This window comes from Petaurus breviceps, unplaced genomic scaffold (assembly GCF_028583685.1).
Source record: "Petaurus breviceps papuanus isolate PSGF00001 unplaced genomic scaffold, PetGlider_PUasm1.0 188, whole genome shotgun sequence".
Lineage (NCBI taxonomy): Eukaryota > Metazoa > Chordata > Mammalia > Diprotodontia > Petauridae > Petaurus > Petaurus breviceps.
The window spans coordinates 42,724,501-42,738,579 of record NW_027185804.1 but is presented as its reverse complement, the minus strand read 5'-3'; the positions used below and the strand labels follow the sequence as shown (position 1 = coordinate 42,738,579).

The 14,079-nt window shown below is 38.0% G+C and overlaps 1 pseudogene; it reads left to right on the top strand.

Moving 5' to 3' along the window:
• The first annotated feature begins 10,689 nt into the window (after positions 1-10,689).
• On the top strand, positions 10,690-11,752 carry LOC138163642 (olfactory receptor 5G29-like; annotated as a pseudogene).
• Positions 11,753-14,079: the final 2,327 nt, after the last annotated feature.

Sequence of the window (14,079 nt, the reverse complement as noted above, 5' to 3'; positions counted from 1 at the left end):
AAGGTATAAAGGAGGAAGATACTTTGATCCAGAACCTGTCCATAGCAATAGTCCTGAGTAATACCTCATCTTCCCAATCTGGGCAAAGGGGACATAAGTCAGAAGCATATAATGGAGAGCTTTTTCTAGATGATCTCATAAAAGAAACATTATTGGTAACTTCACTGGGGCTCATGATCTTTAGTTTGGTGACTGAATGAATAATTCTTTGACCAAGGCAACCCTGGAAAAAATACAATACCAGCTTTAATAGTCCCCATTACAGAAATTATGGATATAGTTAGTATAACTTGAAAAGGGATATAACATCTTGGGGAAAATTAAAATTTAATTCTCATTCAAGGGGGTGGAAAAACGAGGCTGTGTGAGCTACCATGGGAAAATTAAGTCTTTGCCCATCCTTTTTCTGATGAAAAAAAAAGGATCATTTAATTGCTATCTGTGATAATTCCATGAGATCAGCAGTTTAACTGTTACTTGGGAAGATTGTTAACTGTCATGGCTGAAGAGAGACTGTTTAATCACAAAGACTGTTAAAAGAGACTAACAAATTTCCTCAGAGAAACTGTATAGTGTATAGAAAAAAGGACCAAACTTTCTTAAGAAAAATTTCTTTTAATTTGAAGTAACATTATGAAGAAAATTTCTGAGAAGAACTTTAAACCAATATCCTCAGAGAGTTGAAAGTCAGAACTGTGTTTCCAGAGTTGGGACAAGGCAACAGTTGCTATTGATGGCTATAGGTGATTCCATCTGTGATCTTTCTCTCTGAATTAAATTGTCAAAGTAATGTTTGTTTCACTGTCAAGCCATTTGAATAGTTTTGTTTCACTGATGCTAAAGCTACGAGACAAGTGGGTTTGATACATTGAAAGTTAGGAGTTAAAGTTATGGGGAAAAGGGATTCTCTTCTAATTTAGTTAATATACTGGAATGGAGACTCAGAATTCATTCATGTATTTATGAGATGGATTGTATATTTCTATTAATTTAAAAGAAACATAACCACATATTCCTTGATAGCCCTTGAATCTAAGCTATTAATAAAGCAAGTCAAGTAGCATGATGAAGGCTGGACTTTCATGTGGTTGTTGCATGTGGCAATTTTTACAAGACTAATTCTGCTTCTGTTTCTCAGCATTTTCTTTTTCTAAATTTGAGATTAAAAAAAATATTTCTAACACCAGAACTCAAATACAGAATAGAGAAAAAGAAACATATCATAAACTTAAATATTGAAACTTAAATTCAAAGTAAGAAAAGAAAAAAAAAGCATGTCACATGCACAACAGAACATGAGAGGATTCAAACTATGTAGCAATAAATTTGCATTTTGAGAAAGCTTGCATGATAAATATTACACGTTGTGTTGAGAGCCATGTATCTTTTCTTTGTTTCCTTATATGCTTTCTTTTGTTCTCTGCTGTGCTCATCACTTTCTGGTTTTGATTCCTTTCTTTGCATTGTTCTGTCTTCACTATAGTTAATCATGCTTATCTTTGCTAGTAGGAATATTTGTTTTGATATAAGGATATAAATGAGCTATGTTGTATAAACATAACTGGCAAGTGATTTAGGCTTACGTTTACATAAGCAATCTGATTGGGTGTCTTTTTTAAAAAAATTATCCTCTTTATTGTATATATTATTGGGGTATATTTTCTGTGAGTCTAATTTGGAAACAATTACCTGGGAAAATGCATCATTTATCCTTGCTCTGTGAAGTGCTTATATACGAATTTAATGCTGTACTGTATAATTCAAGATATCAGGTGTGCTATAGCAGATTTTGCAAGGGAGTGCAAAATTCCATACCCCAGGGAGTAATGTAGACCCTTATTGGCAAGGAGCCTGAAAGTGCAGTTTTTCTCAGCTGAAAAGAGGTACTGAAAAGCCATAGGATGTAAAAACTGCATGGAAAGAGGGAAACTAGCGAACTTTGAAACTCCAGGGATAGATATGTAGATAGAGGTCAATTTATTGCAAGAGAAGGATTCTCCTACCCCAAACTCAATAGGATCATGAGCAGGTGGATATTTTTCTAGCTCACTGACTGACTTAAGGAATGAACAGCAGCTTGGGCAGAATTTATTGCTGCTCTGGGAGCAGCAAATATATCTCCCTATTCTTTTTACATTTCCCCTATAGGGTATGCTAGCATGATTGACCTTAAATATTGTTCATCTACTCTTTGTACATATATGAAAGTTTTTTTTTCCCTCAAAGAGAAGATCATTTTCATTTCATTCATAGTGAATCTTTGCTGTAAAATGGTGGAGCATACCAAAGGGGAAGAACAAAAAACCCTAGACAAATACTTATAAATTTAACCTCAAAGTTCTTCTCTCTCTCCCTTGGAAAAGGGGCTTCATAATTATTATTTTAATAACGTTATAATTAATTTATAATTATATATAAGTGTAATTAATTAATAAATTATTAATTTAATAACACAAAAAGTATTTCTCAAGGAACATTGTTGTTGTTTAGTTGTTTTCTTTTGTGTCTGACTCTTTGTGACCCCATTTGGAGCTTTCTTCACAAAGATACTGGAGTGGTGTGCAATTTCCTCCTCCAACTCATTTACAGAGGAAGAAACTGAGGCAAACAGAGATAAGTGACTTGCCCAGAGTCACACAGCTAGTAAGTATCAGAAGCCAGATTTGATTTCATGAAGAGGAGTCTTCCCGACTCCAGGGCCGGAACTCTATCCAATGAGGAATATCCCGACAATATATTCTCTCACAAAGAATAGTTCCCCTCAACTCCTCCATTGTCTGACCTTGGGCAAGTCATTTAACTTCTGTCTGCTTCAGTTTCCCCAGTTGTAAAAAGGAATAGTAATAGCACTAAACTCACAGGATGCTTGTGAGGATCAAATGAAATATTTGCAAAATGCTTAGCATAGTGCCTAGCACTTTATAGTAAGTGCTTGTTATCCCTTTACCCCCCTCTAACCCCAACCTTGCCCATCACAATAAAATGAGAAGGAGTTTGAATGAGTAGTTTGCCATCTGATATTTGGACTAGATAGGTGTGTGGTTGTGATAGTAATGGCAATTAAAGATTCCCCTGTATTGGCTTGGTTTTCAAATTGATTGTATTAAAACCCAGAGTTTGTTAATCCCACCTGTGGGATGGGCTTGTTGATGTGAAAAGAAAGTCCTGAAGTGGGAGGAGCTGGTGATGTAGATTTGGAGAGACAAGAGAGAGGCGGAAGTTCTTTTTGGAAGCAGCACCTCGTGGAAGAGAGAGACTAAGAGATTGCTGGTGGCCGCTTTGAATTGCCCTGGACTTTTGAGACCTGCCCCCTGAGCTGCCAAGGACTGAGGAGACATGGCTGTTTTGCTGGTACTTTGTCTGTCTGTTTTGATGTTATTTTGCCAGATTTGTCCACTGGTGAAAGACTGTCCTGTTGAAGAAGTCCTGGAACCTGGCATTTGGTTAAGAAGGCCTGAGACTGTCCTGCAGACAGAGAGTGAATACTGTCCACTGGTGAGGGACAGTACTGTTGTTGCAGGGGTCTGGAGACTGTCCGGCAGACAGAATGAATACTGTCCACTGGTGAAGGACAGTGCTGTTGTTGCAGGGGTCTGGGAGCCTTTCTGTTGGTTCAGAAGCCCTGAAGAAGGATTTTCTTGTTGTATGTTTACAGAAATCCTGGGAGAGGGCTTTGCTAATGTGTTCAGGGGTTCTAGGACTGTTCTACAGACAGAGGATAAATTCATGAAGGGACTGGCAATGTATCTTATGGCCTTGCTAAGCCTTGTCTCTCCAGGAACTAAGATTGCTGAGAACTTGCCTCGTGTCAAGATGAAGAAAAGACCACCATTTGGGTATTAAGTGCTGTGTTTAAACTTGATGTAACTCTGGGGTAGATTCAATTGTGATCCTAGGGGTGGGGAACTTTTGACCTTTTTGTGTTCTATGGTTGAGCAAATGAATGTATTTTACTTATGTTTGGAAACTAATCTCCATTTGAGAAGAGGGGCTTTGTGGTGGACTTAATTAAGGTATAGCCTAGGGGTGGAGAAGTATTTGGAACAGAGACTTTGTAATTGATTGAATGATTGGAAAGTCCTGGGGTGGGGTAGGCCTTGGAGATGATTTAATCACACTTAGTAAATGCTGTATTTTGAATGATGTCATGTTTTGATCTTCCCTGTTCTGGGTTTGTTACTGAAATAAAATAGAGAGCACCTATGCTGGTATTTTGAACCTGGGAAGTTGCCTTCTTTTGGCATTATATTACAGTGGTACACTGACAAGAACTGTGGCTTTGAAGTTGAATGAATTGGCATCCTGCTCTGCCCTTGTGACCACCTAGGTGACTTATCAACATTCCCTAAGTTCTGAAAGTGTTGGAGAAGATGGACTCAGTCTTTTTCTAGCTCTAAATCTATGGTTCCATCCTTCCCTCCCCCCAAAGTTAATCAGTGGTTAACAGAAAGGACAGCTATATATATATATATATGTAATGCCATAATTATTGTGCATGTTATTTTCTCAAATCTGCTTTCTCCAATGTCAGTTAATATTATTAAATTTTATTTTCCTAGGGGCGGCCAGGTGGCTCAGCGAGTAAGAGCACCGGCCCCAGTGTTTGGATGACCAAGGGATCGAATCCGGGCTCAGATACTTAGCACCACAACCAGAAATAACTGGCTGTGTAACCTTGAGCAAGTTACTTAACCCCAATTGCTTACAAAAGAAATGTTATTTTCCTGCTCTGAGATTCATTTTCCTTTTTAATGAATGTAAACAATTTCTAAGTTCCTTCACAGCTCTAAATCCCATGTTACCATGCCAAGGTTTTATACTGTAGGGGGTGCCCCTTTTTGTATTGATTTTGGACTCAAACTCTGCCAAGATTATTTTAATTCCTTCTCTATTGGATAAAGCTCCTGAGGTTAGGAGTTCAACAGGGAGCTAGCTTCCAACCAAGGAAAGTTAAGAATTTAATCTCCCTTATGCCACCCATCTTTAAGATGAATGCAGGGATACCAATTCTATTTTTCAGAGGGATTTCAGCACCCCAGGTTTTCTCAGGAAAAAAAAAAGAGTCTAATTTCTCCATGTAATAATAGGAAGCTCTGATGCTTGGAGAGGGTCCCCACCTGGAAGGGAGATAATCTTCCTCCTTGTCTTCTGGGTTTTGAGTAGACACCCTTGAATTCTCTTATTCCCTTTGAAAGAGTCAAAGTTGAGTAATGAAGAATTCTTTCAAACAAGTGGTTTCCACACATTTTGGATAAATGACATTTTGCAAATTATTCTAGAGCCCAGGAAACTAGATACTAAAGTTTGGACAAAAATAATACCCACTATTCTTTTTTAAATTAACATTCTATTTTTCCACATTCCATGTTAAAACAATTTTAAACATTTAAACAATTTGAATTCCAAATTCTTTCTCTTCCTCCCTTGTTACCCTACCCCCAAACAGCAAGCAATCTGATGTAGGTTATATTATGTGCAATCATGTGAAGCATTTCCATATTATTCATTTTATACAAGCAGATTTGGAAAAAAAAGAAAGTGGAAAAATAGTACGCTTCACACTAAGACCCAGTATATTTAAAAGTAACTGCTTCTATCTAGCTATTAGAATAGAACGTGTGCCTTCATGACACCAAAGAACAGACTTGACTGATAAGATTAATAATCGACATTTAAATGGTTCTTTAAGCTTTGTTAAGTGCTTTGCATTTTTTTCCTGATGTCGGCACTGCAAGGTAAGTGCTGCATGCATACTTCTCTTGACTTTGCAGATGAGGGAAGTGAGACCATGACATATCCTGGTAAGTTGAAGAAATTGGAGATGTCCAATCTGGAGAAAAGAAGGTTTAGAGAAGGCGAGCATGTTGCTCCTCTTCATGTGTTTGAAAGGCTATTGTGTGGGAGAGGAATTACAGCTGTTCTCTTTGGTCCTGGGGGGAAAAGCTAGCAAAAATGTGTAGAAGGTACAGAGGGTCAGACATCAATTTGCCTTATAAACAGCTAGATGGTACAGTACATAGAGTGTTGGACTTGGGAGTCAGGAAGTTCAGAGATCAAATGTAGTTTCAAGTACTAGTTGTATGACCCTAGGAAAAAAAATTCATTCTCTGACTCAGTTTCCTCATCTGTAAATTTGTGATCAAATAGAGAAAATTCTTGTTCAGGTGTGGACTGGTGTAGACAGCAGCTGAGATTTCATTTCTGAAGTTCAGTGTCCAGAGATTAGCTCGGCTATGAAGAAAGGAATTTTATTATAGAAACGTGAGCCCCCTTCTTCCAAAGAGCAGAACTAGCTTTTCCTAGTAAAGGTAATTCAGGGGAAGGTTATTTTTCCTTTGTTGAAGGTGGTACCATTGGTCTAGACAGACATAGGCATATTAACTCCTTTCTTCTGAAGAGTAGAGACTCTTCAGAGATGGGCTATGCATCTGTTAGGGTTGGGGAGAAATTGTCCATTGTCAATGTTATTTCTGAAAGAAGAAACTGTCTGGGATCATCAGTGCTGAAATCTGGCCACAATGCAAAATAATCTCTATGAGGATCTTGAGGGGTCCCCCCACCCCTGTGCCTTTCCACCCACTCCCCATGCCCTATAATAGAATAGCATTAGCTCATGAAACAATTTACTCCAAAATGCTACCCATTGATCTTGGTATCTCCTCTTTATATTATGTTAAAATGTTTACAAATCCCTTCCTTGCACCAACCCTATAGGGCAGATAATGGAAATATCTTTGTTTCTTTGCTACAGATAAGGGAACTGAGGCTGAATGAAAGTCCCAAAACAACTTGCTGATGCCTTTTGTTTTTAAAGGCACAGGCATTTCCTCATATTGTTCCTTTCCCCTCTCCCATCACACTATCTGTGCCAGAAGGTTCCATGCTAAAGGTCTCACCTATAGTCCCTGACCTCTGATGAGTCTCACCATCTGTCTTGATCGCAGTTTAAATGCTGCCTCCTACAAGCATTTCCTGATCCCTCAGCTGTTAGTGCCACCCTTGACTTAATGACTTTGAATTAATTTTGCTCATACTTTTATATGTACAGAATATCTTCCTGCTTAGAACAGGAATTCTTTTATGGCTTTTTAGTATGATGTCAACTCTTAATAAAGGTTTCTTAATTGATTTATTAGTCTTCTAAAGTCAAGATTCAATATTTCACTGAGTTCTCTGACCTTTCAGTGAAGTTTTCATGTATATTATTGTAGACATTGTGCCCATCTTTTTCCTGATTAAGGTTTCTTTACTTTGCTTCAGTTCATATGAGGATTTCTTATGTTATACCTTTTCATTCACACAGAAGAGTTTGTTTAGCCAGTCCCCAAACTGCTGGGCTGGATTAGTAATTTTTCCATGGCCCCTTAGCCAGTAAGTACCAGTCCCAGGACTCAAATCCAGTTCTTCTGACTCTAAAACTAGGAATCTTTCTGCAACATTTTAATGCTAGTTCTGAGCACACTAGACATCAGAGGAGTGATTGTTTTCTACAAAATGAGAAGTGTGAAGAGCTCTCTTCAATCAAAATTCCCACAATACTTATTCAATGAAATGTTTATTGAGGGCTTGAAATGATGACAGCATTGCTCTAGCAACTGAAGATAAATAATTACAGCCAATGTCCTCACTCTATGAGAATGTATTCTTTTAGGAATAATAACAAAGGTGCTGGTGCAGTAGATGATTAAAAGTGATCATGAAACAGAAAGGGCCATAATGTTAGGAGCTCAATGAGGAAATGTCACTTCAGGCTGGGGGAATCAGGGAAGTTTTCATGGACAAGATGCTATTTAAACTGTAAACTGAAGACAGATGACTCAAGAGATAGAGATGGGTAGAGAAGGCACTCCAGAATTGAGAAGTGAATTAATAAGTGTGGAATGAGGAAAGCCCAAATCTTATACAATGGATGGAAAGTGGTCCAGTTTGGTTGGCACATACATGTATGGAGGGAAGTAATGTGAGATCAAGCTGAAAAGGTAGGTGGGAGTCATTCTGTGGAGGGACTTGAATGCCATGCAGGCACCTGGGGAATCATTGAAAGGTTTTGACCAATGGAGTAACTGGATTAGAGCTGTGGATTAGGAAGATTTATGTGGCAGTTGTGTTTACAATTAATTGAGAGAGAGAGACAGACAGACAGACAGAGGCACAGAGACTGAGAGACAGAGAGATTAGAACTCTTTAAGGAATCTTTTCACTTCAGATAATTATATTCCAGGCACCTGAATGGAAGAGAGATTTGGGGCAATTGGGGTTTATGATACTCCTCAACCCACACCATGGAGTTGATGTCTCTCCCTTCTTAATAATGCAGTCAGTCCTAGAATTGTGGATAGGTTTAATATTAACATCAAATTTCAGTCATATGGAGGATTAAGTGAAGAAGGGAAAATGGAAAGAGCTCATAGAAAGGATTCCTGCAAAAAGAAACTATCTCAAAAGAGAATAATAAGAGGGACATAGGGCTCTGGGACTCCCAGCTCATTTTAGAATCTGTGCCCTTTCCACTACCCGACAATGCCCATTGCTTATACCATTCCTTTTACATTCTAAGATGATCTTGCTCTTTGTTGGGGATACAAGTTAGGGGTCTAGGATCTCTCTATTACTGGGCATCTCTAGCCACCCTAGTGGAAGGAAGTAGTAATATGGGTGACTGAGAAAAAGAGAGCACCATTCCACAGGCACACCAAGACACTGGTATGCTCCTTCCCAATTCAGCTGACAAAAACATTCCATTTTTTCTCTCTTTGCCTGAAATATCTATCAAAAAACTTATGTTAGAAATAGGATAGGGGTGACTAGGTGGCTCAGTGAATAGAGCACTCACCCTGGAGTGAGGAGGACCTGAATTCAAATCTGGCCTTAGACTCTTAAGACTTAACTAACTGTGTGACCTTAGGCAAGTCACTTAACCCCAGTTGCCCTGCCTTCCCCCCTCCAAAAAAAGCAAAATAAAAAATGGAATGAAAGAGAAAAAATGAAAGCACTTAAGGTCAATTTATGGCCTAAGATAACTTGCATTAGTAACTGATTTATTCAGTCAGTGTTCATTTAAGTGCCAGACTGTATAAAATGGTCCTGGGTATACAAAAAAATGAATCAGGGTTCTCAGAGTTGCTCATTTTCTACTGGAGAAGTTGGTCTTGTGTAATGGGAATCCCCTTTTCCAATAGCTGTTCCCACAGAGAAGAAAACTCCTGCTAAATATCTTCAAGATTTTACATTGTTCTTAATGAACAATTTTGGTTTAATTTTCCTTCTTTAGGAATCTGTGAGGAGACTGAGGGTTTAACCATAATTCTGAAGAATATTTCATTGTAATGACTGCAGAGAGATGGTAAGAGGACAAAGCACAAGGGTCAATAGAACATTTCCTGAGAGATCTGATTTTAACTTGTCTCTTGTTAAGGAACAGAATGGAAATTCTTGAAATGTTCACTACTAAGAAGAAGTAGCATTTATATGATGCTCGACAGTGTGCAAAGTTCTTTATAAGCATTATCTTTCTTATCCTCACTATAAACTTTCAAGGGCGGTACTATCACATCCCTTTTATAGATGAGGAAATTGATGTGGATTGAGGTGAAATAATTTGCTCAAGGACACCTAGCTAGTGAGTGTCTGAAGTGAGTTTCAAATTCAAATTTAAAATATTGGTAAGGTCACCTGGAGACCAAAAGAGGTTTCATTGTCATCCTGAAAGAACTGAATGGTGAGAGCTCTTGATTTCTGAAATTAAGAAGTCAGCAATAGCACGACTTTGCCTATGATTTTTCTCATAGCAAATTCATTATTAAAAATTATTTATATCATTGCTTTATCATCTGATACCTTCTACATACATTGTATGGATTATAATTTTGACTTAATTAAAAGTAGAGTTTCACGTGCATATTTACACATATACATATATGTACATATATACATACATATTATCGGTGTGTATATATATATAAATAATATGTATAATATATGGAGAGGTACAGAGTGAGACACACAGAGAAAAAGAGAGAGAGGAAGAGAGAAAGAGAGAGATAGAGAGAGAGAGAGAGAAGGAAAAGAGACTTATCCAGTGTATTTCAGAAATACCATTTAATAATTTGGGCTTACTTAAATACAAATAAATAATCAATGAGAGAGGGTTCAATTTCAATAATTAATGAGAAAATATCTAAACCTACTCACAGATTGCCATGTACCCTGGGACAAGAAGGAATAAGGAAACTTAGCTAGTTACAGTGACAGTAGGCTGCTTTTCCACATAGGTTACAAATGAGCTCTACAAAATAAAGAAAGAATATTGTATATTTCAAGGAAATTTATTTTATTCTTTTAAGCTATTTAAAAAATTCTCAACCTGGCTGAAAAATGAACATTCTATATACACAATATAAAAGATAAAAAGCAGGTTCTTTATGAAACCGTAAATCTCTATCCCATGTGCTTTCTTAAAGCACATATAACTTATAATAAAATATTCAGCCTATTATTTAATAACTGCCTTCTTCATCTCTGCTTCCACCTGAATTTCCTTCCATACTCTCTCACAATCTTTAAACATAGTTCGTTATTGTTTCTTTTTTTTTTCTTTTCTTCTTTTTTTTTTTGGCATCAACATTTTTACTACTTCCTGTTAATGTCTCCCATCAAAAACAAGGAAAAATCTTTGTAAAGATAATTTCATGAGGGAGAAAGTACTAACAGTTGTTTGAAGGAAGCTAGAGATTCTAAGATTCTAAGAGAGGAAATAGAACATTCTAGAAAATTTTATAATAAATATAGTCTTTTTCTTTGATCAGATTGTAGAGTATAATGGAAGCTAGAAATCAAACCATGGTGACTGTATTTCTTTTTGTGGGTTTTACAGAACATCTCCAACAACAAGTTGTCCTCTTTCTCATATTTCTGTTTTTCTATCTCATCACTGTCTTGGAGAACCTGGGCATGATTCTCCTGATATGGAGAGACTTCCAGCTTCACACCCCCATGTATTTTTTTCTCAGTTACTTGTCCTTTGTGGACTTCTGCTCTTCTTCTACTATTGCCCCAAAGATGTTGGTAGACTTCTTTGTGGAGAAGAAGACCATCTCTTTCCTGGGCTGTGAAGTCCAGATGTGGTTCTTTGCACTCTTTGTGGCCACTGAGTGTTTTCTTTTAGCTGCAATGGCATATAACCAATATGTGGCAATCTGCAACCCATTACTCTATACACTTGTCATGTCCCAGAGTGTCTGTGTACATCTGGTGGTTGGGTCTTATGCCATGAGTCTTCTGAACTCTATGACACATACAGTCTTGACTTTCCACTTGCCCTTCTGTGGCCAGAATGTCATCACTCATTTCTTTTGTGATATCTGACCCCTGTTCTCTCTTACATGTGCTGACACCCATCTCAATAAGTTCATCCTTTTCATCATGGCTGGAACTATGGGAGTCTTCAGTGGCCTGACCATTCTTATTTCCTACATTTACATCCTCATCACCATCCTGAGTATTCGCTCTGCTGAAGGTAGATCAGAGGCCTTCTCCACTTGCTCATCATGTCAGCATCATGTATGGGACCTTCTTCTTCATCTAAGTGAGACCCAGTGTAAGCTTCTCCCTGGACCTCAACAAGATGGTGTCTGTGTTCTACACAGCAATGATCCCCATGTTGAATCCACTTATCTATAGCCTGAGGAACAAGGAGGTGAAAAATGCATTCAGAAGGAAGTTAGGAAGGAATAAATTTCCTCTGGGTAAATAAGAATGAGGTCCTCTTGTGACATTCTATGGATGAGGATCCATTCTGTGACTACAGAGTGAGGAATTTTGTTAAGTGGTGATCTGTATGAAATTTTAACAAACGAGGGGCGGCCAGGTAGCATAGCGAGTAAGAGCACCAGCTCTAGTGTTGAGAAGACCTGGAGATTGAATCCCGGGCTCAGACACTTAGCACCCACCCAGAAACACCTGGTCGTGTAACCTTGAGCAAGTTACTTAACCCCAATTGCTTAGGGGCAGCCAGGTGGCTCAGCGAGTAAGAGCACAGGCTCCAGTGTCAGGATGACCCGGATCAAATCAGGGCTCAGATACTCAGCACCACACCCAGAAATAACTGGCCGTGTAACCTTGAGCAAGTTACTTAACCCCGATTGCTTTTGAAAAAAAAAAAGTTTTAACAAACGTCCTGCAGCGTCTCAGCTGGAATCTCTTCTTCTTGTGGGTATACACACATACACACACACACACATATATACACACACAAATCTGTATGTAAACACTTGAATATATGTATATATGTTTGTACACACACAGAAACACACACACACACACACACTTTAAGTACCTTTAAGCTCGTAGGTCGTCCTTTCATCCAAGGTCCTAGAATCATCATTGAGAATAAAAAATAATGTGGAAAAGAATCCTATATTCCCTATCACCAACAATTTCAGCTGATAGTTATTTATCCCTAATGGTTAGATAAACCCAAGAGCCCAGTTCACCCCACGTTATCAGCTCGTCTTTCTGACCAGCTGTTGTAGCTTCAGCCTGGGAAGCAACCCCTCTAAAGGTGCATCCTGTCCACTGCTACCACGGCTCCTCCAGGAATAGCCAGAAACCTAGGAAAACATATAAGTGCCACAAAATTCCTTAGAAATATCAAATAGTTCAATACTAGAATGTTTTTTGATCTTATAAATGGAAATGACATAAAAATGATATTGTCATCTATGTTGTTGCATATGCTGAGGACTGTGGGACTTTTTCAATTTGACTTCAGATGAAACCTTCTATATTTGTTGTCTCTCTCCCCTCTCCACCATTAGAATGTCAGCTCTTGCAAGTAGAGACATTTTACTTTTTCCATGTATTCCCAGCTCCTTTGCAAGATGTTTTCTACATGTGCTTAATAAACATTAAAGCTTTGTAACCTGGTGTCTATGAACTTGCGTTTTTCTTTTGAAAATACTTTTTGATAGTCATTTGAATATAATTCGTTTCTTTTGTGATTGTATGTTTTTTATTTTATGCTTTTAAAAACATTCTGCAAAGAAGCCCATAGGTTTCATCAGAATGCCAAAAGTTCTATAAAGTTAAAAAATGCAAGAAGTCTTAGTCTAAGAAATGCATTTAATTTTCAGGCACCAGTTGATATTGGAACTGATGCTGTTCATTTTGTACTCAATGAGGAAAAATAATGTTTATCCCCCTCCCCCCACCAGTCCCCCTTTTATATGTGGAAAAAGTCAAGCTCGATGAAAACCTCAATTCTGTGTGTGAATGTATTGGAGGGAGTCAGGAACCTGTGGGTTCTCATACTTCCTCAGAAACTTATTACCTGGACAAGTTGTTTAATCCAAGCCTTAGTTTCTTCATCAACAAAATGGGATGAATGATAGTTACTACCTCACAAAGTTGTTATGAGGATCTAATAGATATACATACATACATACATATATACCTATACATTTATTTACATATATACACATACATACAAACATTCATATATATACACGCATATGTAATGGGAATGTAAATTTGGAAGATCTTTCCTGCCCCTAGGCTAAAGTGCACCTGAAGCCTGGGGTGGGAGGCTTGTTTTTCAGTAGATACTTTTTGATTGGCCAGTGAGTCAATAAGGTTGTTACATTCTCTGAGCCAGGAGAAGGCTATATAAGCTCTGATGGGTAGCTTTATTTTGGGGCTCACTTTGAGAAGTGTTCTGTGATTTGATCTGGATTCTGGAAAGCTGTTGTCCAGAGCCCCCCGGCTTTGAAAAACCCAGATGTTGAAACCCAGATGTTGATTTGGTATGGATGTAATGGTTGGACAGTTTGGAAAGCTGTCTACTTGATCTGTTTCTGTGTTGATAATTCTACCTGTATACTCTGAAGTTCGGGGTGCTGACCTTTTTCCTCTGAACGAGGTAAACGATATATGTTTGACTGATTAAAGTAAGCTTGTTAACCCATTTTGAGTTGCTTTCCTTTATCAAAGCAGATCCAAGAACCTGTGTTGGCAGCAAACCCTGGGGATGCTGGGGTGCTTGCTGCTACAACATACAAACAATATATATACTTTACAAACCTT